At 39.2% G+C, this 26,430-nt stretch overlaps 1 long non-coding RNA gene across 2 annotated transcripts in view; it reads left to right on the forward strand.

Annotated features, from left to right (window-relative positions):
• The window catches only part of LOC122563646, a 48,207-nt gene extending 22,625 nt beyond the window's left edge, over positions 1 to 25,582 (forward strand). Inside the window, exons 1-4 of one of the 2 annotated variants that reach the window (XR_006315681.1) lie at positions 6,992 to 7,081; positions 15,584 to 15,723; positions 22,270 to 22,360; positions 25,003 to 25,582. This is a non-coding gene — a long non-coding RNA (uncharacterized LOC122563646). Of the gene's footprint in view, positions 1 to 6,991; positions 7,082 to 15,583; positions 15,724 to 22,269; positions 22,361 to 25,002 lie in introns of those variants that run through there. The other variant, XR_006315680.1, reaches the window with a different exon arrangement.
• The last annotated feature ends 848 nt before the right edge of the window (positions 25,583 to 26,430 follow it).

A 26,430-nucleotide genomic window follows, 5' to 3' on the forward strand; every position in this document is an offset into this window, starting at 1 on the left:
TGAATAGGAAGGGTTTGGAGGGATATAGGCTGGGTGCTGGCAGGTGGGACTAGATTTGGGTTGGGATATCTGGTCGGCATGGACGGGTTGGACCGAAGGGTCTGTTTCCATGCTGTACATCTCTATGACTCTATTGAATGGTGGAACAGGCTCAAAGGGATGAGTGACCATTTCTGCTCTTATTTCACATGTTTTAAATGGGAGTATCTGTGATTCAAAGTATACTCAGTGTTGCTTCAGCTGGACTACACCTTGTACTCAACTGTTTTAGAAGCTAATGACACAGTATTTGCTTTTCAGCTTTGACCACATTGTAATGTTTCTAAATTCTTGGTTAGGACTGTACTAACATTCTCGGCAGTGTGTGAAAATCCACAGTAACCACATTCTACCTTGTTTGTTATTTCATCGAGTAAGACAGTGTATTGGGGTTCAATCATGTTCTTGAATATTTTTTGCGAGCCAAAGGATTATGCTAGTAGAATTTAAGAAAATTTGTTAGTAGATTTGTTAAAACCTCATAGGCACCTTGTGTTCACAAAATACTTCAGATTACGGTACTAATTGCAATGAGTCTGATTTTGTTGCTGAGATGTATATCAGCTATACAGTTTTTTTGTTAATACTTTAGCCGAATTTTAAAAATGAATCGTCTAATAGGCTCCTCATCTGGAATTGATTTTTTAAATAAATATTTATACAGTTGTGAAAAATATTCTTTAATAAATAACATAAGATCTCATTTGAAACAATGTCTTTTTATAATGTAACAGGCAAGTTCAAGGAACATCCCAAACAATGGCTGAGACATTTGGTGATAATTGTAATATTGTTATGTTATTTGTAAAGAGCTAAGAACTAATCGTTCTTATACATAAATCAGGATATTCCATTCACGGCTGCACTGTAGTCATGTGCCGATTAACAATGGGCTAAATTTTACCAGAAATCAACTGTGTCAATTTTGATGAATTTCATGAAGGCTTTCTCTGTGAGCCCCAGCAAGATTTCTCATGCTATCATTCCAAACTCACCTCATTGTCTGTGCACCATTCTTGAAGCTGAGCCGTGCACCAAGCCAGATGCTGGTACTTCTGAGTTGCCTTGCACTGTCCCTGTCAATTGCCCAAATATATCAAACAGAGGGAAATTGCCCACTTTTATGACACGGTCTGGAGTTCTTGGTAGATGAGGGGTGCGTGTGGTTGTAGCACAAGATTCGAGGACTGGAAGAATAAGCGGCCAGCTGGGGTCACCAGGTTACTGTGCTGAATTTCATGTCAGGAATTGTCACCATCAGTCTCTATCCAGTGGTAGGAGAATGGAAAGCTTCGTAACAATGAGGTGAGATTAACTAACAGCGAGATGATAATGCATACAAATAGTCTTCTCATCACTTGCTAGTGAGAATCTTGTCTCACTATACAATTGTTGGTTCCACGTTGGAAATCTCCCCACTGCTAATCTCACATGATTTTCCCAACTTTCTCATCCATGCACATGGTTGTTCAGTGACTGGGAAAGTTCTGCCCAATGTTTCAGTTCATCAGCCGCATGGAGAGAAGCAAGAAATACATCTGATGAAGTTCCAGTCTTTTGAATCTAAAGTGTGGTTTTATCTAATAGGATTCAGAAGATATAACAATAACCATGTCTATTTTACAGGCATGAAGAAGCTTAAATATTCAATATTGAAGGAGCATGCACATAGTGCACCAAAAATGTGTTACCTGCTTATCATGTTAGTCATGGTTCACACCTGAAACAAATGTCTGTCTGCATATTAAATAGGAGATCTATGGCTTGATACTGCCATCAAAATGGTGTTTAGAGTAAAATGATTATCCTAGATCTTGGAGAAGCTTTGTGATCTTTATGTTCCTCCTGGGCTCATTGCATTCATAAAGATCATTTAGTTTCCAGATGCTCTGTCCCCTGCCTGATCATCACCACCCCCAGCCTGAAGGCTCCTTCTGACAATGAAGTGGTTTTTTTTCCAGTTAATTTATTTCAGGATATGGGTATCACAGAGTCATAGAGCCTTACAGCATGGAAACATACTCTTCGGACCACCCAATCCTTGCCGAACATAATCCCAAACTAAACTAGTCCCACCTGCCTGTGTCTGGCCCATATCCCTCCAACCATTTCTTATTCATGTACTTATCCAAATGTCTTTTAAACATTGCACCTGCATCCACCACTTCCTCTGGAAGTTATTCCACACGTGAACCACCCCATGTATTTTTTAAACTTTCTCCTCTCACCTTAAAAATATTCCCCCTTGTTTTGCAATCCCTCACCTAGGGAAAAGATACCTGTCATTTACCTTTATCTATACCTCTCATGATTTTATAAACCTCTACAAAGTCACCCCTCGACCTTCTACACTCCATTGGCTAGGCCAGTATTTATGCAAATCCCTAGCTGCCAGAGGACAATTAAGAGTCAACCTCTTCCTTCACTCCCTATGCCCATGGCACCTTCCCCTGCAAACGCCAAAGGTATAACACCTGCCCATTTATCTCCTCCCTCCTCAATATCCAAGGGCCCAACCAGAACTTCCAGGTGAAGCAGCACGTTTTCTGCACTTCTCACACATTGCTGATGAAGGGCTTATGCCTGGAATGTCGACTCTCCTGCTCCTTGGATGCTGCCTGACCTGCTGTGCTTTTCCAGTGCCACACTTTTTGACTCTGATCTCCACCAGTATCTGCAGTCCTCGCTTTCTCCTACTTCTCTCAATCTAGTTTACTGCATTCACTGCTCACAATGTGGTCTTGTCCAAATTGGGGAAACGATGCATGGACTGGGTGAACAATTCGCAAAACATCTATGTTCTGCCTGCAAAAAGACCCCGAGCTTCCAGTTGCCTGCCACTTTAATACACCACTATATTCCCTGGCCAACATCTCTGTCTCAGACTTGCTGCAGTGCTCCAGCGAAGCTCAGCGCAAGCTGGAAGAACAACACCAGCCAGATCGTTATTGACTTCTTTGTCCAACTGTTCTTCTTTATCTTTGGGCTTGATCCCTACTATAGTTTACTCCTTATCCCCTACCCCCACCCTATTTTTAAAATAGAAACTGACATTTTCCTAGCTACCATCGGTACTGAGGAAGAGTCACTGGACCCAAAATGTTAACTCTGAATTATCTTCACAGATGTTGCCAGACCTGCTGAGCTTTTCCAGCACCTTCTGTTTTTGTTTTAAGAGTCAACCTCTGTGGGTCTGGAGTCACATGTAGGATAGACCAAGCAAATTCCCTTCCCAAGGACCTTAGTGAACCAGATGTGTTTTTCCCAACAATCGACAACAATTTTCTTTTATTAAATTTGAGTTCCACCATCTGCCACAGCCAGATTTGAATTCAGGTCCCAAGAATGTTATCCGGGTGTCTGGAGGATTAGTTGAGTGATATTGTCACTCAGCCATCATCTTCCCTAAATCCTACAGTTTACATTTGTTTCAGACCTTTGTGCCTCCTGTGCCCTCAGCTTGGTGGTCTCATTTAAAAGAGGCTTGAAGTCAATTTCAAATGATGGAGTGAGCTGGCCTGGCAAATGGAGGAATACCAGATTGCCTTCAATGCAGATAAAACCAGAAAAGTTGTCAAAGAATGCTTTGCCAATAGCATCAGAGTGGTTAGTTAAATGACCCATTCTGACCAATGGACTGTGCTCGCTGTCTAGTTTATTAATATTTTTAAAATGTCACTCCTAATTAATTTAACATAATCAGTTTAAAAACTGGGAGCAATTTTAAGACAGTGCACTTGAAGGTCTCCTTTCTCGCTAGACTGTAAATAGAATTACTTGATATAAATAACTGCTCAGCTATATTTGATGCGAGAGTTCTGGAGAAAAGTAGGATATAGTTTTGTGTCTGCAGTCAACCTCCACCAAGAGCTATCAGTATTAATGCACTGTGCAGACTAGTAGTGATTGGAGTCCAGAAGCTAATATGTTTGATGAGGGCAGAGCAGTAGATGTGATCTATATGGACTTCAGTAAGGCGTTCAACAAGGTTCCCCATTGGAGACTGATTAGCAGGAGTGCCACAAGGATCGGTGCTGGGCCCTTTACCTTTTGTCATTTACATAAATGATTTGGATGCAAGCATAAGAGGTACAGTTAGTGAATTTGCAGATGACACCAAATTTGGAGGCTGCAGTGGACAGCGAAGGGGTTACCTCAGATTACAACAGGATCTGGACCAGATGGGCCAATGGGCTGAGAAGTGGCAGATGGAGTTTAACTCAGATAAATGCGAGGGACTGCATTTTGGGAAAGCAAATCTTAGCAGGACTTATACACTTAATGGTAAGGTCGTAGGGAGTGTTGCTGAACAAAGAGACCTTGGAGTGCAGGTTCATAGCTCCTTGAAAGTGGAGTCGCAGGTAGATAGGATAGTGAAGAAGGCGTTTGGTATGCTTTCCTTTATTGGTCAGAGTATTGAGTACAGGAGTTGGGAGGTCATGTTAACAGCTGTACAGGACATTGGTTAGGCCGCTGTTGGAATATTGCGTGCAACTCTGGTCTTCCTATTAGATAGATGTTGTGAAACTTGAAAATGTTCAGAAAAGATTTACAAGGATGTTGCCAGGGTTGGAGGATCTGAGCTCAGTGAGAGGCTGAACAGGCTGGGGCTGTTTTCCCTGGAGCATCGGAGGCTGAGGAGTGATCTTATAGAGGTTTACAAAATTATGAGGGGCATGGATAGGATAAATAGGCAAAGTCTTTTCCCTGGGGTTGGGGAGTCCAGAACTAGAGGGCAGAGGTTTAGGGTGAGAGGGGAAAGATATAAAAGAGACCTAAGGGGCAACTTTTTCACACAGAGGGTGGTACATGTGTGGACTGAGCTGCCAGAGGATGTGGTGGAGACTGATACAATTGCAACATTTAAGAGGCATTTGGATGGGTATATGAATAGGAAGGGTTTGGAGGGATATGGGCCGGGTGCTGGCAGGTGGGACTAGATTGGGTTGGACTGAAGGGTCTGTTTCCATGCTGTACATCTCTATGACTCTGTGACCTGGGAAAGCTAAACAAAAGGGGAAGCCTTGTATCTATAAAATATTTAAGACTGATGCAGGTTTCAGTTTTTAAGTATTAAAATTTCAGTTTTTAAAAATCAATACGTATATTTTAATTTTAATACAACCAGTTAATTTAAATATATTGTCACTATTTAAGTAAAGTTAATCCATATCAAAGCCATTTTTAAAAATATGATATGCTGTGTTGGGAAGATGCAATACAAATTCTATTTCCACAATTATGTCTCTGCCAACATTTTTGAGAAATGAAGAGCAATATTTATTGGAGGTCTTGTCCACCTGTTGAAAAGCCAGTGAGAGACTCGTATCTCCTTCTCCCAGGAAGACATTTAACTGGGCATCGGTGGGCAGGTTAAAGGACCTCAGACTAGAAATCCAACCACTCCATTGGGAAGCAATGGCTAATCAAAGGCCAGCAGCAGTTCATTGCTTGACAACTGCCAACAGGAGCAGGTGGCATAGCACTCACGAAAAGCTGAAAAATTGGTCACAGACCAGTCCATGGTTGCTTGATGACAAGTTATGGCGGGAATGGAGGAAACTTCATTAGCAAGAGCATGAGGTGACTTTGAGTTGGCTCTCCCCTACCCAATGCGGGGCCCCTTGGTTAGGCATTGATTGCCTTCAGACAGGTCTCCCCTAACCTTGAAATTCACAGATAAGTCTGACAGGAATCACAGTTAATTGAAAGACCCAATAGTGATTAGCTTAACCGTGGAGTAAGACTGATTTTGTGGGCAGGGTCAGCTTCTTGAGTGATTTTGTTTTTGCTTTTCGAGTTTCCATGAAGTGAATTCACCGCCCCACTGTTCTGGGCAGTGGCAGAAAGGTGGCCGGCTCCCTCCCAGCACCCTCCCATGTGATGAAATGCACCCTGTCACAAAACCAGCTTCAGGATGGGCACTAACACCCACCCAAACTGAAGTTATGAGTTGCTGTATTTTTCACATTACACTTGGACTGGATTCTGCTAATCCAATCTATTGACCTGGGTACAGGATAAATTTTGTATCTAAAGCATCCATCAGAGTTCCAATACTAACTTCCAAGTTTCACATTATGTATAAATTATCAACAAATCATGATAGAGCAATTATTTTTAGAAAAAAAAATATATTGTAAAGGAAGTATGGTCATTTCCTGGTATGGTTTTCTACTGAATTAAGCTGACCTTGTCAAAGACTAGAAGCTAAGCTACTGCTACAGACACAACAACCTCTCAATTCACTTATATAAGCTATTTTCTCACAGGGAGTACCTAAGCTTTAGGTTTAAAGATGGAGCACAGATTGGCAGCTGAAATTACGAACAAGAATTTATTTTATCCCATTCAATATTGCGAAACATGCACAACATTGTATGCGTTTTCAAAGGTGTTTTTGAGCTCTAGTTTCTGTCCGAGCTCATTTGCTATTGCTAAAATGTAAAATCGACCATGGACATGGCATTGGGCAATGTTTATAGTTCAATAAAAAAAACTTTGTTGCGTTAATATATTATCTGATATAGTTAAGAATCATAACCCGATGCGGTTTCTTAATCCATCTGAAAATGGGTTTACCACAAAAAAAAACGTTTAAATCAATCGTCCAACACCTGTTAGTAATGCAATTTATAAACTCACAAAATATAAATATTTACTATAAACATCGGTTTATAGTTCACTATAGCATTACAAACATTGGTGTACAGTCAAAACGCAAAAACTTTAAAACGTGCCGATTTGCACCTGAAAGAAATTTAATGTTAAGAACCTCCTTGAAGACTCACAAAGGTTCGCAGTTAATTGTAATATCCACTAGTGACTAGTTTATCTTCATGGTCTGGTTAGTTTTGTGTGCAGGTTCAGCTTCTCGAGTGACTTTTTTAAAGCTAACAACGCAAAAATATATCATGGAACCACAATTTGTGTTGGATATAAACTGTGCTTAAAACCTTGAGACCATTTGTGCTGCTTTGGCCGAGACTGAACGACGTTGTCAAAAGAGAATACAAATTCTTGTCCGACAATTTTGCCAAAGGTATGGGCTACCTATGAATAATGCTGTGGAAATTGGCCAGTTACAGTATTTAAAATGTTTTCATTTATTTGATCATTCAATTGAAATTGAGCTGCAGTAATACAGGGGCTGTTAATTATTAATGTTTCTTAAATCACGTAAATTTGACCAAAGATGTTTTCCTTCAATTGACACCACCAACAAAAACATAATTATCTGGTTATTCATTCTTTTGCTGTTTGTGGCTATTAAATTTGACAATGTAAAGATGATGGATAATCAAAAGTTACATTTATTGTACAGCATTTTGGAGCAACGTGGGAACTGGATATGGTGCTGTATAATTCAAGTTCTGTCCGTCTTCCTGCCTGCTTAGTGTCTGCTGCTCCTCTTCAAAAGATCCTTGGGACATTGTGCCAAGTGAAAGGAGCTATACAATTTCTTGCTCATGATATTGCACTGGATTATAGGAAATCATTCCATGTGTTATAGACCACATCTGTGGTATAATGTGCAAGCCATTATTTAAATCTGTGGTAATGGAAAAGTACTGAATCATTTGCAGTAAAGGGTGACAGTAATTTTGTTCTCAACTCTCTACGTGCATTTGTGTCATGAAAGGGGTGTGCAGTTAAATGATATTATTATAGAACATCATGGTATAAACTTTGCCAGATACTTAAATATTAAAACATATTCATATTTAAATAGTGTCTTTCACATACAACTGTTTAAACCTTCCGTCTCACAAAAGTTTTAAAAAAAGTCTTTATCTATGTGAAGCTTTTGTACAAATTTTCTGTCCATTGATATTTAACTGAGCACATTTAGCTATTATCCAGGTTGATAATCAGGGACCTTGTGTCACAAAGCTACTCCTTATGCTTTAATGGATAAAAAAAACTACAGTCAGAATACACAACTTGTCATTGGGTAGAATTGCAATGCAGTGAATCACTTCCCAATCACCCCTATGCGAAACAGTATCTAATTAGTCATTAGGGATTAATTATGATTACAATATTGGGTGTTAGAAGTTGCTTATTTTCACTTGGGCACTGCAATCCCAAAAGTTAACCTCTAAAACCTCTAAAACCTAAAGCTGACCTGAATTCTTGCTCATACATTTTCTAGTGGGCTACCATTAATACTTACGTACTGAAATAATTATTTACTTGTGTGCATACCTATAGATTAAACAGGAAAAGCATTGTTGGGTGCAGATACTTCACCATCGATTCTTATTAATGAACTGTGTTAAAAACATAACGTGACATTTTTCTTTCCAGATATGCTTGGGCCTGCTGTAGATTTCCAGCATTTTCTAAAGATGTCTTTAAATTTTCTAAATCTCCACATTTCCCCTTCAATGTTATTATAAAATCATTCATAAGAACAGCATACAAAAACATATTCCATTGCATTCTATTACATGCCAACTTTGACTCTCTTCCCTCTAAGTCTGAAGGTCATGAGTTTAAGCCCTGCGTTAGGGTTTGAGCACACTTGGTAGGCTAATATTTCAGTATAGCTTTGTGAGAATGCTGCAGATGTGAAAGTGACGTTTTTCAGATAAGACTTTGAACAGAGAACCTGTTTGCACTCTGAAAGGGATACAGCCAACCTATGGGTTACAAATGAATTCTGTTCCTGAATATGTTCGTAAGTCGATTTATATGGAAGTCAGGACATAATACAGTATAATATAAAATAACCATTTGTAAGTACTAACAAATATTTGCATGTTGGATCTTTAAAATTAATATTAATCCCTTATATGGGATCTTGGTTGTAAATATGAAAGTCTGTAAGTTGGGCATTTGTAAATCAGGAACTATCTGTAAAAGAAGTTCCCATAGCACTTATTTGAAGAGCAGAGGACATATTCTCTAATATATTGATGAGTCTACACCCCTAAGCCAACATTACTAAGTTTGTTGGATATCACTGCTTGGAGGTGATCTGAGCACATGAATTGCTGGAGCAGGACTTGTGACCTGAAAGAGTTAGTGGTATCCTATTCCAATGGCCATTAAGGTGATAGCTTGAACTGTAATATGATTTTTTACTTCAAAGGAGCCAGAGGAAATGATCTCTCAACCGTTCACCCACATAAGTATCAGGGTTGGTATTGATATCATTTGTGCCAGAACACACTGCTTCATCTCATTTCCCCCTGATAAGGTTAGGGCTGCAGCTTGGTCAGTAGGCTTTGCCAATATAGCTGGATTCCACACGTGCAGGGCATGATAGACTATATATACATTATGCTGAGAGGACCACATCATAATGGAACTGAGTTCATCAATCAAAAATGGTTCCATTCCATCAATGTGCAAATCAGCTGTGATCATCAGTTATGTTTCATTAGTCAGAAGTCACATGACACCAGGCTATAGTCCAACAGATTTACTTGAAATCACAAGCTTTCAAAGCGCTGCCCCTTCTTCAGGTGAAGTCCTGTTGAAGAGGCAGTGCTGCAAAAGCTTCTGATCTCAAATAAACCTATTGGACTAGAACCTAGTATCATGTGATTCTGACTTTGTCCACCCCAGTCCAACATTGGTACCTCCACATCATGGCTATTTTCTTAGGGGTTTGCACATTATAACCTGCAGCTTCCATGATCTCTATATCCTTGGAAACTCTCCTGTCCTTGCTGCATTTGAAGGGACACACAGCTCACAAAGATAGTTTCTGGGAGACAAGGCTACTCTCTGCATAAATGGAGCATGCAAATAGAGAATGTAAAAATGCTAATGAACTGGGGGAGTGGGAGCAGTCTTCTGAGAAGTGTGAGGACGTTGAACAATTGAGTGGGAGGAACATCACCTTCAGCTTGATGGAGCACTGCAGAGTTGGGCACTGCAAGTCAGTCAGGACTTTAATGACACCCGATTCCAGTAAATAAGAGATGGTACAGTGATCGTTCATTAACTGTAAAATTATAGGTTCTTGACAAGCAAACAGTTTGTTTCTGTTCTGAGAAACAAATACAACTTCTGTTTGTTTAATTTCTGTTTGGTTTTGGTGTTGGTGAATAAAGATGATGTTTGAACTGTTTGAAATCTTCCCTGTGTGTGATGGTCCCACATTGAACAATGATAAGATGCTGGGCCACTGTGAGCTTTGGCGAAAGAGTAATAGTGACTTACAGGGTTGTATGTGGGAATATGGCTAAGGACAGGTGATCTCTGGCCTGATGCCTATTCTGCAATAGGTATAGCAATGTGCTTTTGTATATATTAGGAAATGTCAGCCTTGCCACCTGTGTGCCCTGAGAAATGTTGGTTTATGGCTGCTTATGTTCACAGTGAATGGCAACTTTGACTGGGTGCATGGCTGGGGACAATGCTTGACTGGGTGCATGGCTGGGGACTAAAGATGGTTCCAGTGCAGGGATGCCAGGACTTCCCAAGATATCCCATCAGTAACAAGTATTTCTGACTACAACTAGTGGGAGAATTGGGTTGGCGTCTGATGAGAATGGTGCCAAAGGGGCATGCTATTTAATTCATGAACTGAGTTTTGGATGAAGAACAAAACTCAACAAAAAATACATTTAGCCAAAACATATAAAGATTCAGCCTGAGGTGTCTGTGAGCTTATAGAGGCAGTCAAGGTGGTAAGTAGCATTGAAAAAGCAAATCTGAGCCATCACTTCAAACTGAACTTGACAATAGGACAAAGAACTTTCAATTTAAACTATCAAAGATAAAGTTTGTTCTTTACACAAAAAGATGATCAATCCATTTCCTAGCAATATACAGAAGCAAAAGTCTGGCAATCATGTAATAAATAATTGAATATTATCACAGGAAGTATGGATGATTCTTCTGAAAGGATAAGTTAGGATATGTCAAGTTTTTTTTGTTTTCAGGATGTGCATGATATCTAGTCTTTTAATGAAAGTATTTCACAGACCTGCTGTGCAGAAGCTACCATTAATTTCCTTGCAGAAGGTTGATCTGTGGAAATCTAGATCAGCATGTATTTTTGGGCAAAATAGCTGAATTATTATCATTTTTGAGCAGTAGTTTGCAGCTAGAAAAAATTCAAAAGTGAGAAATAGTTATAGCCTGATACTTTGGCCCTTATTGGAAGAGATTGTTACATTTAAATATAATTTAAAAATAAATTCAAAGTCTGAAACAAACACACAATTTTCAAAGGGCGGCACAGTGGCTCAGTGGTTAGCACTGCTACCTCACAGCGCCAGGGACCCGAGTTCAATTCCTGCCTCGGGCAACTGTCTGTTTGCACGTTCTCTGCCCAGGTTTCCTCCGGGTGCTCCGGTTTCCTCCCACAATCTAAAGATGTGCAGGTTAGGTGAATTGGCCATGCTAAATTGCTCGTAGTGTTAGGTGTAGGGGAATGGGTCTGGGTGGGTTGCTCTTCGGAGGGTTGGTGGGCCGAAGGGCCTGTTTCCACACTTTGGGGAATCTAATCTAAAAAATAATCAACTAACTGAAGAAAATTCTTTCTCATATTCTTATCCACTTCTATCACATACTTCATTCTCATGGGTTTCTTTTAGATGTCATATGTTAAATGACTGAGCAAGGACATGAATAAACAAAAATATTATACCAACTTAATAGGCTAGCTCCTGATCATGGCTATGAAAGGGGGCAGCGACTTGCAATGGAGAATTCCCTACAGAAGAGAGGTAAAATCAACAGGCTTGAGGCTAGACTTTAATATTTAACCAGGTAAAAACAATGACTGCAGATGCTGGAAACCAGATTCTGGATTAGTAGTGCTGGAAGAGCACAGCAGTTCAGGCAGCATCCAAGGAGCAGCGAAATCTGGCTCCAGAGTACTATAAGTAGAAAATTGGAAGTTGAATATGGATATGGATAAGGGATGAAGGTGGCAAAGCAAAACACGTTAATGTAAGTGATCAGCTGTCATCTCACATTGCATTATGCAACAGGTTAGAGGCCGAAATAGAATATATACATTCTGGGTCCTTAACTTTAGCAGAAATATATTCCAGCTAATATATTTAGTGCTTGCCTGTATTTTATGCTTGTATTTTAATTATTGTTTGGCTTTCTGCTGTTTAACTGTGGAATATCAAACTACTTAAAAAGCAATGACCTCAGAATTAGACGATTCATGGTGACTGGGTTCAATCGGAGACCTTATAAATGTGGTTAATTCCTGTTTGAAAAGACATGATGCTTTGCCAGTCTCAATCTAGTTCCTTGCTTGAATCCAAAGGACAGCACTGCTATCAATTTGCAAATCTAAGGATGGTTAACAAGTGGCATCCTGGTCACTAAGAGTACTCTGCTGAGATTGAGTTTGGTACACGATGTAGAAGAAGCTTCAGTCTCTTAAACCAGAATTTCAATTAAACCAGAATTGTGAAATACTCCATTCTCCAACATTAGCTTCCATCATCTTGATATGAAAACAATCACAAGTTGTCTAAGTACTTTTGCGACAAAGGAGGGCAAGATCTCCATCTAATTATTTCCTGACTACATTTTGTATTAGCTACTCAGTTTAAATAGCATGTTGGTTTCAGCAACATCCTGCAGAGGGCATCCCTACTTCAGGTTTGAGGATAACTCACAGCAGTGAAACATTTATGCATAGTTTTAGGTATTTCAAATAACCAATCACTTCAAGATAATTTAATATACAAAATTTCTGAACCACATATAATATGATATACATAACTCTGTTCTCTAAATAAAATCAGTTCTGATGACAGCTTTAAATATTCCTTCGTTTGTGAAAAATGTTATGATAGTAAATGATTTTTGAATTAACTTATTTTCAAAGGTGAAATGGATCATGTAATGGATTGAGGTATACTAACTGAAGCTAATTCTTTTATACCTGAAACTCTTTACCATGCAATAATTCATGTTAAATGTATCTCTATTCATATGTAATTGCATTGGAATGACTGTGCCTTAAAAGGACTTACTGAAAGTATGGCACCTGGTTCCAATGTCAAGATTGTATGAGGAACTATTGGGGATAATCAATAATATAGTGCTGCCAGTAGTGAGCTGTGCTGGAAGGGACTGTAGGTAGGGACAGGACTACAATACTGTTCTGTAACCTATGGCTGTCTTTATATCTGAACTGATGAATTTACTCATGTATGCCAGAATCATTTGGTCAAGTCATTGTTGCAAGGATTGTTGTAGAATTTCAGAAAATAAACAAAGCTTAAGTGTTGGTTGCTTTTTCTATTTGGGAACATGTTTCCCAATTCAGCTGATTATTTCTGAGTGGAATTTTCTCAACCCTTGAAATTTTGTTGTAAGCTTAAAGGAAAACCAATATTTTAACCTATTTGCTTTAGGAACAGTGAATGATATAAGCCTTAATTTTGATACAGAGCCTGACTTGTGTTTGGATTTAACAGTGCACCATTAGTGTATGCCTGACCTTTAGGGCCTTGACCTACTATCATTTCCAGAAATAACTCTCTTTATCAGCAACATTGCCCCCATTAATAGTAGGTGGGGGCAAAGAGGTATTGCACTGTTACAAGCAAAGATTTTTCCCACGGAATCATAGAATTTTACAGTACAGAATGAGGCCATGCAACCCATTGTGTCTGTAACTGTTCCTGAAAGAGCCCCCAGCTAGTCCTATCCTTTAGCCCTAACTTCGTTATTCTCTAAATTCATCACTTTCAAATATATATCCAGCTTTCTTTTGTAACCTCCCATTGCATCCATGTCTGCCACTCTCCCAGGCAGTGCATTTCAAATCCTGACAATTTTCTGAATGAAGAAGTTTCTCTTCATCTCCATCCTAGTTCTCTTGCTGACAAACTTGATATTGCAATCCCTAGTTACTGATATACAAATGAGGAAAAAGAACATCCTTCTTTACTTTGTCAGAATAGTCCATAATTTTGAACATCTCCAAGGACATTAAGCCCAATTTTTCTCATCTTTCCTTGTATCTAAAACTCTCATTCCTGGTTTCATTCTAGTAAATCTACTTTGCATTCTCTTCATCCTTCCTTAAATAAGATGCCCAGAACTGAATACAATACTCCAAAAGTGGTCTCACCAATGATTTGTAGCGAGGTAGCATCACTTTCTTGTTTTTATATTCTATGCCTCTATTTGTAAACGCAAGGATCCCATATAAGCTTTCCTAAAAATTGTGTCAACTTGCCTGGCCACTTTCTGAGAATTATACATGTGAACCCTGAGGTCCTTCTGCTTTTGTTCACCCCTTAGGGTTGTACCATTGAGTCTCTCCATGTTTCTTCTACAAAAAATGCATTACCTCACATTTGTCTGCCCATTTGGCCAACTTGCCAATGTCCCCTCTGAAGTCGCTCAGCATGATCCTTACAATTCACTATTCCCTATTCTCCCTAACTTAATTTAGAGATTTTGCCCTCAACACCCATCTCCAACGGTGATAGTGATAGAGAATCACTGTCACTTTCCTCAACCAGTTGTGTGGGCAACAAGAAGCTGATTTTCTGATGGAAAATTAAGATTAGAACTTGCTGACCTATAATGATTTGGTTGAAGACCTTCATCTGGCACTAGCTGGCATGAGAGAGAGCACAAATTGAACTTGTCTGGATTTTTAATAAAATCGATTTTCACTTGTGCTCAACCCTTTTTAACTCAGGAAAATGTTCATTTTTTGGTCAACTGGTTAGCAGATCAAGCTGTGGTATATATTCTACATTCCTGAAGAAGGGCTTATGCCCGAAACGTCGATTCTCCTGCTCCTCGGATGCTGCCTGGCCTGCTGTGTTTTTCCAGCACCACATTTTTCAACTCTGGTTAGCAGATCAGCTCACTGTGTGTGGCTGGAGGCTGTTACAAATGTGAATTCCTATTGTGCTATTCAGCATGCCTTAGTTATGATTTAAACATTTTAATACCCTCACTAAATCCCTTAAAGTAGGAGATAACCAGAGATCAATGACCGGGGCACAGAATTAAGGCAAAGGACAGAAGGTTTAGAGGAGATGTGAGGAAAAACCTTCCCACCCAGAGGGCAGTGGGAATCTGGAACTCACCATCTGTAAGGGTGGTAGAGGTAGAAACCCTCAGAACATTTAAGAAGTAGTTAGATGTGCATTGCAATGCCCAGGCATGCAAGGCTATTGGTCAAGTGCTGGAAAATGGGATTAGAATAGCTACATGGTTGTTTTTGATTGACATAGATATGATGTACCAAAGGTTTTGTATTTGTGCTGTAGATCTCTATGACTCTATGCACTCACAGCCTATATTAATGTTATGCACTAAACATAGATATTACCTAGAATTTCTGTCACATACAGTTGTACAGTATTTTATTTTCTGCGTGGCTCTTACTGTAGCAGCAACTGTACTTTCAATGCACGGAGTATTGAATCTTTAATACGTTCCTCTGTGATAAACCTTCATATCTCCAATCTCTAGATAATAACTGTATAATGATGCATATTGTCACACTGACTATGTGTGAGTATGTGCTGACATATGGCAAAATCTGTATTTCTTCTGCTATTTTTTTCTTTTCTATTTGCAGGGAAAACAATAGTTGAAAAGATAGAGAGAACCACCAAGGAACAAACCACATCCTCCATCCTCATACCCGATTGGCAAGTCGATCCTGAAGACCTTAAAGGATCAGTGATTAGGGAAGTAGGAAGCCTGACCACAGTGCAGGTATGAAATGATCATGCACTCTCTTTTGCACATTCTACATATATACTCCAGGCACTGGAGAAACATGTGGAAGGTGGATAAAGATAGCATCTTACTATACCAAACTGAGAGATTCTCATTATAGATTTGAACCACACCACGTTACTGCTTGTGTTGTAGATTGCTGACTGTTTGATTCCATTGCATCATTGGCCTGTTGTTGAAGTTTGTTATGGTAATGTTGTGATGGTTTATAGAAACTTAAAAAGTAGAAGCATCTGTAGGTCATTTAACCCTTTGAGCCTGGTCCACCTTTCAATAGAATTGAGGCTGATTGTGTAGTTCAATATGATATTCCTATTTTCTCCCAAACCTATTGATGTCTTTAAAATATAAAAAAAAACTATTGCTTTCTAACTACCTCCTTACTGCTGCCATCACTGACCCTGGACTATTTGCTGCAACCTTGCTTGGAAGTGCACAGCATTTCAGAGTACTCCAGAATTTGATAGAACTCTCCAACAGGTTGTCCTGAGTTTTGAAGATTGTTACATTTTTCCCTGTAGTTGTATTCTTGGGCCTTCTCCCACTCCTCTCTCCATGAGGTAAAACTTTTCACTCCATTTGTTTTCTTGTATTCCCTTCACTCAACATTAATTCACTGGCTGCATAACCAAGAGCAAGGCAGCGACAAAGACCCTTAAAATAAGGTTGAGAAGAGGACTAAATCTTACCAAAAATTGATTAACTTTGTGGAATTTCATGGATGATATTACTCTGTGGGCTGTAGCTAATTATCTAACCTTATTCTCCATTGCCTGCCCCATAGCAATGCACTGTGTCTCGACAGTGCCCACTCACATTACTGTGCATTTGCCAGTGATGGGGATATTTGGTGCTGTCAAGACCACTTGGATTTTGGGTGCCATTTAAAATGTAGCTGTACAGAGGTTGTGTGCTGTCAGCCTGGAGCTGTCCTTCCTGGCTCCTGTGCCTGAGAAAGGGAAAGTTAACTTTCTGCTCCTGTGACAGGGATTTAAGGTTCTGGTAGAGGATGGTGCAGAGGAGGGCCAGCCTCTTTCCTCAGGACTGCCAGAGGAGAACACTGCAGTGGATCCTGACAGCCTGAGCTAACGTTGAAAGCTTGGTCAGTGCATTGATCACAGTCCAGAAAAGCACTCAGCAGTGCTGCAAGAAATGTTATGACTTTATGGACCTGTACGAAGGTAATTGTCACCTTCTTCTCTCGGTTACTTCGCACTCACTCTATCTCTGCTATTGCATTAGCTCCCAGCAAGGCTCATGGTCTACCACTCTCACTATTGCATACAGCATCTCCCCTCACTTACTCTCACTGACAAAATCTCCACGGACCAATAACCCTGCATACCCTTTGCATTGTTTATTCTCTCACTTGGGACACTTCATGACCTTCCCTCCACCTGCTGCAGCATTAACAGCCTTGCCACCCACTTCCATCTCACTAAACTCTTCCTTTTGTCTCATTCCAGAACAAATCGTCCCACAGTGTGGGGTCAAGATCTGTGTTGGGGTGACTCATATATATTTCTTCACCCTCGAGAAGGTCAGGATCTTTGCTCTAGCGGGAGACGAAAGGGCTGCTCATTTGGTGATGCCGAGACCTTTATCCTCTGGCAACCAAATAAGAATTGTGGTAAAATACTATGCTGCTGTCCCACCACAACCACTTAACATTGCCAAACTTCAACCCTTGCTTCAAAATCTATTTATGATCTATGCTTGCACTTGTAGGCACCGGTGTCATCTGCACAGTCTCTGTCCTGAAGAAAGTAGATATCATGGCCTTCTCTATCTCTAAGGACAAAGCCATGAATCCTTCAGCAGCAATACCAGCAAGCTTGCCTACTGCACCCCTCACCAGCTCAGATACTGTCAACTCATTCGTTAGACTACAGTCAAGAGCACATTCAGGTGAGCATGTCACTGGGACACCTCCACAGCTGGCTGAGGCAGAAATGCTCCAGGTTGCTGGCACAAAGAAAACTATGAGAGAACAGACATCTGCTTAGTCCCTGGCAGGGGAGAACGCCATGGTGTTGGGGACTGCTGTCCAAGATGGAAACCCGAAGGAGTAAACGGAGAACTGATGCTGCCAAGTTCTTGCTCTTACTTTCATATTGGGAATTGTTGCTATTTTATTTCTGCTTGACACCTGGGAAAATGGGAAACTGCTTATCAAAGAGTTGAGGTAAGGTACTAATGCTATAGAAGTGGATGCAAATAAGCCTCTCATCACCACACGCGAGATTCTTGTCTCACGGTTCAAAATTTAGTTGCAGAATCGGACTTTTATTCTTAATGTTGAGAACCTAATTTCTTCAAATTTTAGAAATATTTTACCAACTAATGCATTGTTGCCCACATCATTCAGGGGCTGGGAAGATTCTGCCCATTGTTTCTATGTTAAAATTCCTAGAGAAGTTACATTGTGCATTCTGTAGCAAGTCAGCTGGTTCTGAATGCAGATTTAGAACCAAAACTTTTGCAGTCAGATTTTGATCTTATCAGTTTACCATTATTCCCAAACCAAAGACCCCTACCAAGTAAATGTGAAAGATCCATGGCATTATTTCAATGAAAGGAAGGGGAATTCTGCTATTCTGGTAAATGTTTATGGCTCAATCAACATCATTAAAATAAATCAGACAATCGGGTCATTATCACATTAATTTTTGAGGGAATTCTTTGAGTGAAAATTAGCTGCTACATTTCTCACATTACAAAATAACTCCACTTCAAAAGTAGTGAGTTGGCTGTAAAGTATTTTGGGACAGCAAGGGGGTTGTGAAAAGGTGCTGAATTGCAAGTTTTTCCTTTTGTTTTTCAACCAACAGCACTACATTCCAACCATAGTAGCAGAGACCAATAATAAAATCTTTTACAACAAAACAAAGAACTGCGGATGGTGGAGATCTGAAAAAAAGAGTTCTGATGAAGTCACCACATACGAAAGATTAACTCTGCTTTCTCTTCACACAGGCTGCTAGACCCGCTGAGTTCTGCCACAATTGCTGTTTTCTTTGGAGTGAAATCTTTTCCCTCTTATAAATTGGACCCTCCAGCACTATAGCACATTGTCAATACTTACTGGTTTATCAGCCTTGGTTCTTATGCTTAGGTCTCTGAACGGGGACTGAAATTTATAAACTTTGACTCAGAGGCAATAGTATGCCTGACTAAATGAGAACTAAAGTAAGCTCACAGTAATTTTATTGACATCAAGTTGATGGTTTTTAAGTTTCTGCAAGATAAAATCAGTGTTTTAGTACATTGTTATGATTTTTAACTTAATTACCACTTTTGTTAACACATTTAATAACGCAAACTAATTTTTATTTCCATTCTATTGATTCCATCCTTTTCTCTGGCCATTGCCTCTGGTGAACCAGGCTATCGGGACTTATGTATTCCACTTGACTGATGGATGAACTCACTCCATATATTCTGCATCATCAAGACCTCCTACTTCCACTTCTGATACATTGATAACCTTGCTGTCTTCCTCAGCTCATCTGTCACTAAAACCTGAAAGAATTTTTGTTTAAGTTACATTCGTTACATTGAATCTAATGACGTCGAACACAGTCTTTGGATGGAGACAGAGAATTAAACACTTGCTTTTGTTGGGGCAAATATATAATTTGCATCTCCCAAGAGTCCTAGTAACTGTGCTTGACTAGTAATGTAGTTGTATTTTTCATTGTTTTGGAATATACCATCTTGTTAACTAAGACAAGTGGTTGTTCTGTTTAGACTGAACACTGGTCTATCTTCTACCACTGATAATTAGACAGGCCCCAGAATCAATACAGATAAAAGAAGACTGGGGATTGTGAACTAACTCAAACAACTCTTACGCTGTACCACATACTGACAGAATGGCAGTGCCATAGAGTGCTATTGCTGACAATCAAGACAAAAAATACAAAGCCTGTCTTTGCAACCTCTAGATTTGGCTATTTGAATGTTCTCCTGGCGGGCCTCCCATCTTCTAATATTCATAAACATCAATCAAACAAAAACTGTGCTGCCTGTTCTCTAACACATAGTAAGCAGTGGGTGGCACGGTGGCACAGTGGTTAGCACTGCTGCCTCACAGCGCCTGAGACCTGAGTTCAATTCCCGCCTCAGGCGACTGACTGTGTGGAGTTTGCACATTCTCCCCGTGTCTGCGTGGATTTCCTCCGGGCGCTCCGGTTTCCTCCCACAGTCCAAAGATGTGCAGGTCAGGTGAATTGTCCATGCTAAATTGCCTATAGTGTTAGGTAAGGGGTAAATATAGGGGTATGGGTGGGTTGCGCGTTGGCGGGTCAGTGTGGACTTGTTGGGCCTGTTTCCACACTGTAATGTAATGTAATCTAATCTAAAAAAAATGTCATGTTCACCCATCACCCATGTGCTTACTAACCTATATTGGCTCCTGGTCTGCCAGTGCTGTGATTTTGAAAGTCTTATTCTTGCTTTCAAATTCCTCATCCCTGCCTATCTTGGTAACATCTTTCTGTTCTCCAACACTATGAGATTTCTGGACTTCTCCAATTCTGATTTCTTGAATGTTTCTAGTTTAATCACTGTATAAATGTGTTATATTAGTATTCAGCCATTGAGTCCCTAAGGTCCATAATTCACTTGCATAACCTCTCCACCTCCCTATATCTCCTCCCTCGATGTTCCTTAAAACTCATCTCCTTGGTTATCTGTCCCAGTGATTTGCTCCTGTGCCTCTATGCCAAATTCTCCTGGATGTTATTGTGATATGCTGGCAAGATTGGATCAAACAGGATGGAAGTGGCCTCAAGGAGAATGTACTCTGGCACAGACCAGTTGAACTGTGCTATTTGTTCTATGAAATTCTATGAACCCCACATGTGTAATATGTTCTCAGATTGGTCTCAGTTCTCAGTTACCTGTCAACTTACCTGGAATCATGAGGAAGTTTGATCGCCATCATTTTGCAGCAATTTGCCTTTGATACTGCCCACTCACTAACTTTTTTTAAACCACTATTGTGTGTTCTTGTCTCTTGCTAATATTGCAACAAGTTGACCTTGATCCACTTTTTCAATCATAGAATAACTTGAAAGAAATAATATCTGATCTCCCCACAGTGTTGAACAGGATACCTTGGTGCAGATCAATGCTAAGATAACTCTAGACTGGTTATCTGTACAACACCTGTGCACCTGTTGTCTGACTAGGCAACTTTGAACTGAAGCAACTATTTCTTTCAAATGTGGGTTTGATCTTTGGGACCTGACTCCCCCTTAATCAGTCAAGTGCTGAACCTCTCACAAATGAGTCAGTGCACAAGTAAGTCTTCAAAGCAAGTTTGGCTCAGCAGGTATCATTTAAAAAAAAGATTTTCACACTATTTTTAGAACATGAAATGTTTTTCTGCAAGCATATATACTTCAGGGCAACAAGACGTATTGACAGAGTAGTTAGTATTGTGTATGGGATCCTGGACTTCATAAACAGAGACACTGAGCACAAAAGTACAAAGATATGCAGAATCTTTATAAGTTCTAGTTCGACCACAGTGAGAGGATTGCCTCCAATTCTGGTGACCACATTTTAGAATGAATGTGAGAGTCCTTAAGAAGGTGCAGAGGAAATTTAACACAATGGTTTGAGCGTTGGTGGATTTTAGCTATAAGGTGACATTAGAGAACTGAGATTGTTCTCCTTGTAACAAAGAAGATGATGGGGAATTTGGTGAGGTTCTGACAGATTTAGATAAGGCAGGCAAAAGCTTGTCCCATTATCTTATGATCTAAGGACCAGCAGACACCAATTTAAGGTTTTGGGCAAATGGTGCAGGGGTATGTTAATATTTTTATGCAGCATGATAATGATTTTCATGTCACTGTTGATGAAAGTGAGGAATTGGAGAATATCAATGATTTCAAAAAGAAATTAAGTGGAAACTTGTGGGAAATAAATTTGTAGCGCAATGGGGGTAAAGTGGGGCAAGGGATTGACTAGATTGTTCTATAAAGAGCCTGCATGCATATAATTGGCCAAATGACCTCCTTCTGTGCTGTAATGGCTCAAAGGCAATCAATGTTTAAGGTAGACAGTAGGATATAATTTAAAACAGAATTGCATAATTATTTGGGAAAAAAGAATATAAAAAGACATACAAGAAAATAACAGGGAAGTACGTGAACTGTGACATTAATCAAATGCAAATAGTTATACTTCTAAATATATCTGCATTTCAAAGCCATTCAGTATGGAAATGATAACATAAAGGGAAATAATCTGAGCGAAAAATCTAATCAATTTACTAGTGTCTGAATTCCATTGGTGTGTTAATATGTGAGTACACATGTGCAATGTAATTTATATAATTCAAACTACTTTTAAGCAAAGTACCAATCCATATATTAAATGTATAATTATATGCTGTGCTAATAGTTTCTACCCAAAAGTATTTGATAAAGTAAATATTATTGTAACTCTTAACATACCTCAAATTAGTTTAGACATTGAGGTAGATTTTAACTTTTATGTTTGTTTTAGTGCTGGCAGGTGACCCAATCAACTTTGAGGGTGGTGCCTAGTTGTGGGTGCTAAACTGCCACCCTGAACCTACCTGCTGGCCCTGGGCCAGGTATGATCTTACTGAAGTGTAAATTGTTGCCGTTTTATACACATGTTAATTGAAAGACTCAGGTGTAAGTGTGGTGTTCTTTGTGGCAGATGCAAGACTTTTATCATATGTTTAGATAGATGTAAGAGGAAATTATTTGAATTGTGTGCTTCTGTTGCCAAACCTTACCAACTCACAATACATATAAGGACATCACAAACACTCATGACTTCCTAATCTATGTTTCTGACAATCCATGAATTTTGTAAAATAATCTTTTACGGTACTTACTTCAGTTCTTAGTAATCTGCTACAACCAGCTTACATATGTTTGTGTTAATTTAGTAATGCCACATCTTTTATTATCACCTTTAGTACTTCCTACAACTTCAGCTTGCCACTGCCATTGTGCTCAGAACATGATAAAATAAATAATACAATCAATCAGCCTTACAGTTAAAACATGTTATGCCAGTTTAGCAAAAATGCATCTCAATGCATCAAAAATGCCTTCCTGATCAACGTGCCTAAAACGTGGGCTCTCCTGCTCCTCGGATGCTGCCTGACCTGCTGTGCTTTTTCAGTGCCACACTTTTCAACGCTGACTCTCAAGCATATGCAGTCCTCACTTTACCTCAAAAATGCATCTTAGACAACTTTACTTCAATTAATGTGCATATTTTTTCATCGTTTTGTGCAATGTCTAATATTTTGAAGACCAAAATAGAATGCTGATGTTTTAAGTAAAATGTCTAATCTCTTACACAATGTACATGGAGAAATTATATTGTATTCTATTTTTGAAAAATTAATCAAGTCAGCCTGTCATGGTCATAATGGTGATACTTTCCTCAACCTCCTGTAATGGAATAAATTGCATTTAATTGAAACTGGGACAAACAATATCTATTTCAGTGATAGTCATGTGGATGGGCTGATGACTCCTGGGATTAAGGTGAAAAAATTTTCCTCCCATCCCCATTCCAAACATGAAATATTAATGCAATAATTTATTCGAAAGAGTTTAAGCTAGTATCTAATGCAGGTGTCTGAATTGCTATGTAATCTGATGCTCATATTAATTACTAATATGAATTGATATTCATTGACAAGACTTGATAATATTGAGGTTTTAATGGATTTTTGCCTATCCTGATCAAGACTAATTTCCTGACTTTAAAGATAATACAATTCAAATTGCTTTCTCATCATCTTTACTAATCAGGGAATCTCACAGCATGGAAGGAGGTCACCTGTCCTATTGTGCCCACCTAGATTTCTGAAAGAGCTGGACGTAGCATTCAGTATAAATTCAATGGTAAAGAACTATAGCATAGAACATAGAAAAGTACAGCACAGAACAAGCCCTTCAGCCCATGATAGCAGTTAGAGAGCAATAGATCATTTTGAGCCAGTGAGCTATACAAAATAATTTAACAAAGAAAAGGTAATTCTGATGAATTGTTATCAAACTGAAATATTAACTATGATTCTTTCCCTGCAAATGCTGCTAGATTTGTTGCATTTTTCAGACTTTGTATATATCAGAAAAATATATCAATATTATCAAGTGTCCCAACAGTGACCCCTGGGGAATTCTACTACACATATTCCTCCAGTCTCAAAACAACCGATCAACCACTGCTCTGTTCCTTGTGACTCAGCCAAATTCTCCCCATGCTGCTTTTGTTCCTTTTACTCCACAAACTATAGTTTACTCATTGGTCTATTGGACAGTACTGTATCAAATTCCTTCGGAAGTCCATGCACACCACAACAACAGCATAGCTCTCGAGAATTGTCTCTGCTATCTTTTCAAAAAGCTCCAGCAAGTTAGTTAAAAATAAATTTCCCTCCGCAATCCACGCTACTTTTTCTTAATTAGCCCACTTTGTCCATGAGACTATTATTCCCCCAGTTAAGCTGATTGCCTGTCGTTACTGGATCTTTGTAGAACCTAAGTCTAAAATGCTAAATATGAACTGTTACAGAGAATACCAGTTAAGCTTTGGTAGGTCTCACAGGTATTGCATTGAGGACTTCTCTTGTCTGAAGTATTTTTCATTTTTTTAAATGTTTGAAACCTTTTTTCTATGAAAACATTAAGTATACGAAGGCTTCATTACTAAACTGAATCGAATTTGTAGCCTAGACTTTGTAGACAGCAAAGAAATGAATATTCATCACTGGCTTTGAAGGAAGCTACCCACAAATCACTAGTGAGCCCTAAAATGGCCCTCCCCTCTCCTGACGGTAGTTTAAATAAAGTGCCAAGTAAAGGGGATTTCTCAGCATGCTGCAGGATTGAGGGGGAAGCTGCCAATCATGTTAAAATATTGTTACAGGCAGCAAACTAGGAAGCTTAAAGCACTTTGGCCTTCCCTTTTAATTTAGTTTTTTTTGATAATGATGTAAATTATTATGGTTGGATTTAAACAGAAACTAAAATATCAATATAAACAAGGAACAACTATTTCAAGAGTCTTTACAGTGAGACTAACTGTGCAAAAATGGAAACTCTCAGCAATTCATTGGTTGTATTCTAGGGGATCTCAACACTGCACTTGCTTGAGGACCTTAGAATCAATAACTGTAACTTCTGTATTTCTGTGCAGTCCTGTTCATGTATAAATCCCTGAGGTAAGGTTTTATGCTCTCCACAGATAGTTTTGCGGAGGGATGAGGAGGAGGTTTCCTAAAATACCATGGGCATCTTTTCCAGTGAACCTGTCTTGGACATAAATCACAAAACACTGTAGCAATCTGCCTTGGTCCAACCACATTGACGCGACGGTCAAGAAAACAGAAGAATGCCTCTACTTCCCCAGGAGGCTAAGAAAATTCAGCATGTCCATAAAGACTCTTACCAGTTTTTATTGATGCACTATTGAAAGCATTCTATCGGGATGTATCATGGCTTGGTATGGCAACTGCTTTACCCAGGACCATAACAAACTATGGAAAGTTGTAAACAGGCCAGTCCACCACTTCCATCCATTGACTCCACCTATACTTCTCACTGCCTCAAGAAAGCAGCCAACATAATCAAAGACCCTATCCTACTCAGTTTATAATCTCGTTCAACTTTGTCCATCAGGCAGAAGATACAAAAGCTGAAACATACATACAAACAGATTTGAGAACACCTTCTTCCTTGTTGTTATTAGACTTTGGAATGGACCTCTCATATTTTTTAATTTAATGTTAATCTTGTTCTTTGTGCACCTTCTGTGCAGCTGTAACATTGTATTTTTTGCTCTGTTCTATTACAGTACTACACTTTCTATGGTATGATCTGCCTGTACTGCATGCAAAACAAAACTTTTCACTGTACCTAGGTACAGGTGACAATAATAAATCAAATCAAATCAAATCAAACCCTGGTTCTCTGAATGATACTCACTATGAACGAGGCAGCAGAGCTACACAAGGTTATCCTTCATAGATAATAGCATCCGGGTCAGAATCAAGCAATTAAGCAACACAGGAAAGGAACTGCTTTGTCAAACTGTCACTCTGTGCCACAGAGGCATTCTGTCCTCAAAACTGTCATCCCTCTGCACCTGGCTGAACAGATGTGAAAAACAAGTGAAATGAAAGGAAATCTATTTCTGTGAAATATTAGACAGTATTGTTCAAGCCCCAGCCGAGATGTTGATGAAAGTTGGGATTTCATTTCTGACGATCCACTGGACACATTTGAAGTTGCTGGCAGAGAGCCACTATGCGAGCACGATTCAGCTTTGCTTCAGATTCCCAAACTGTTTCTTCTTCTGCCAATTTCTGCCACACTCTATAGGAATAAACAAGATCCAACATAATTCAGAATATCAGGTTTTACAATCTGAAATAAGTAGTACACAATACTTGGATAATCCTACACTATGCAGTTACTTTAATATTCTGTATTTTTCTGAGTAATTTTGTGGGAATTCCCTCCTTCCCACTCTTTCATGTTTCTGACATTTTATTTATTATTGTGCCAGCTAAGTAAAGAATGACGGTGTTGTCTTGCAAAATAACTGTTCAGATTGCCTTATTAGATTTTATTGTATCACAGATGTCATTAAGATAATAATTATTTTCCGATG

The sequence above is a fragment of the Chiloscyllium plagiosum genome, chromosome 27 (genome assembly GCF_004010195.1).
Source record: "Chiloscyllium plagiosum isolate BGI_BamShark_2017 chromosome 27, ASM401019v2, whole genome shotgun sequence".
Classification (NCBI taxonomy): domain Eukaryota; kingdom Metazoa; phylum Chordata; class Chondrichthyes; order Orectolobiformes; family Hemiscylliidae; genus Chiloscyllium; species Chiloscyllium plagiosum.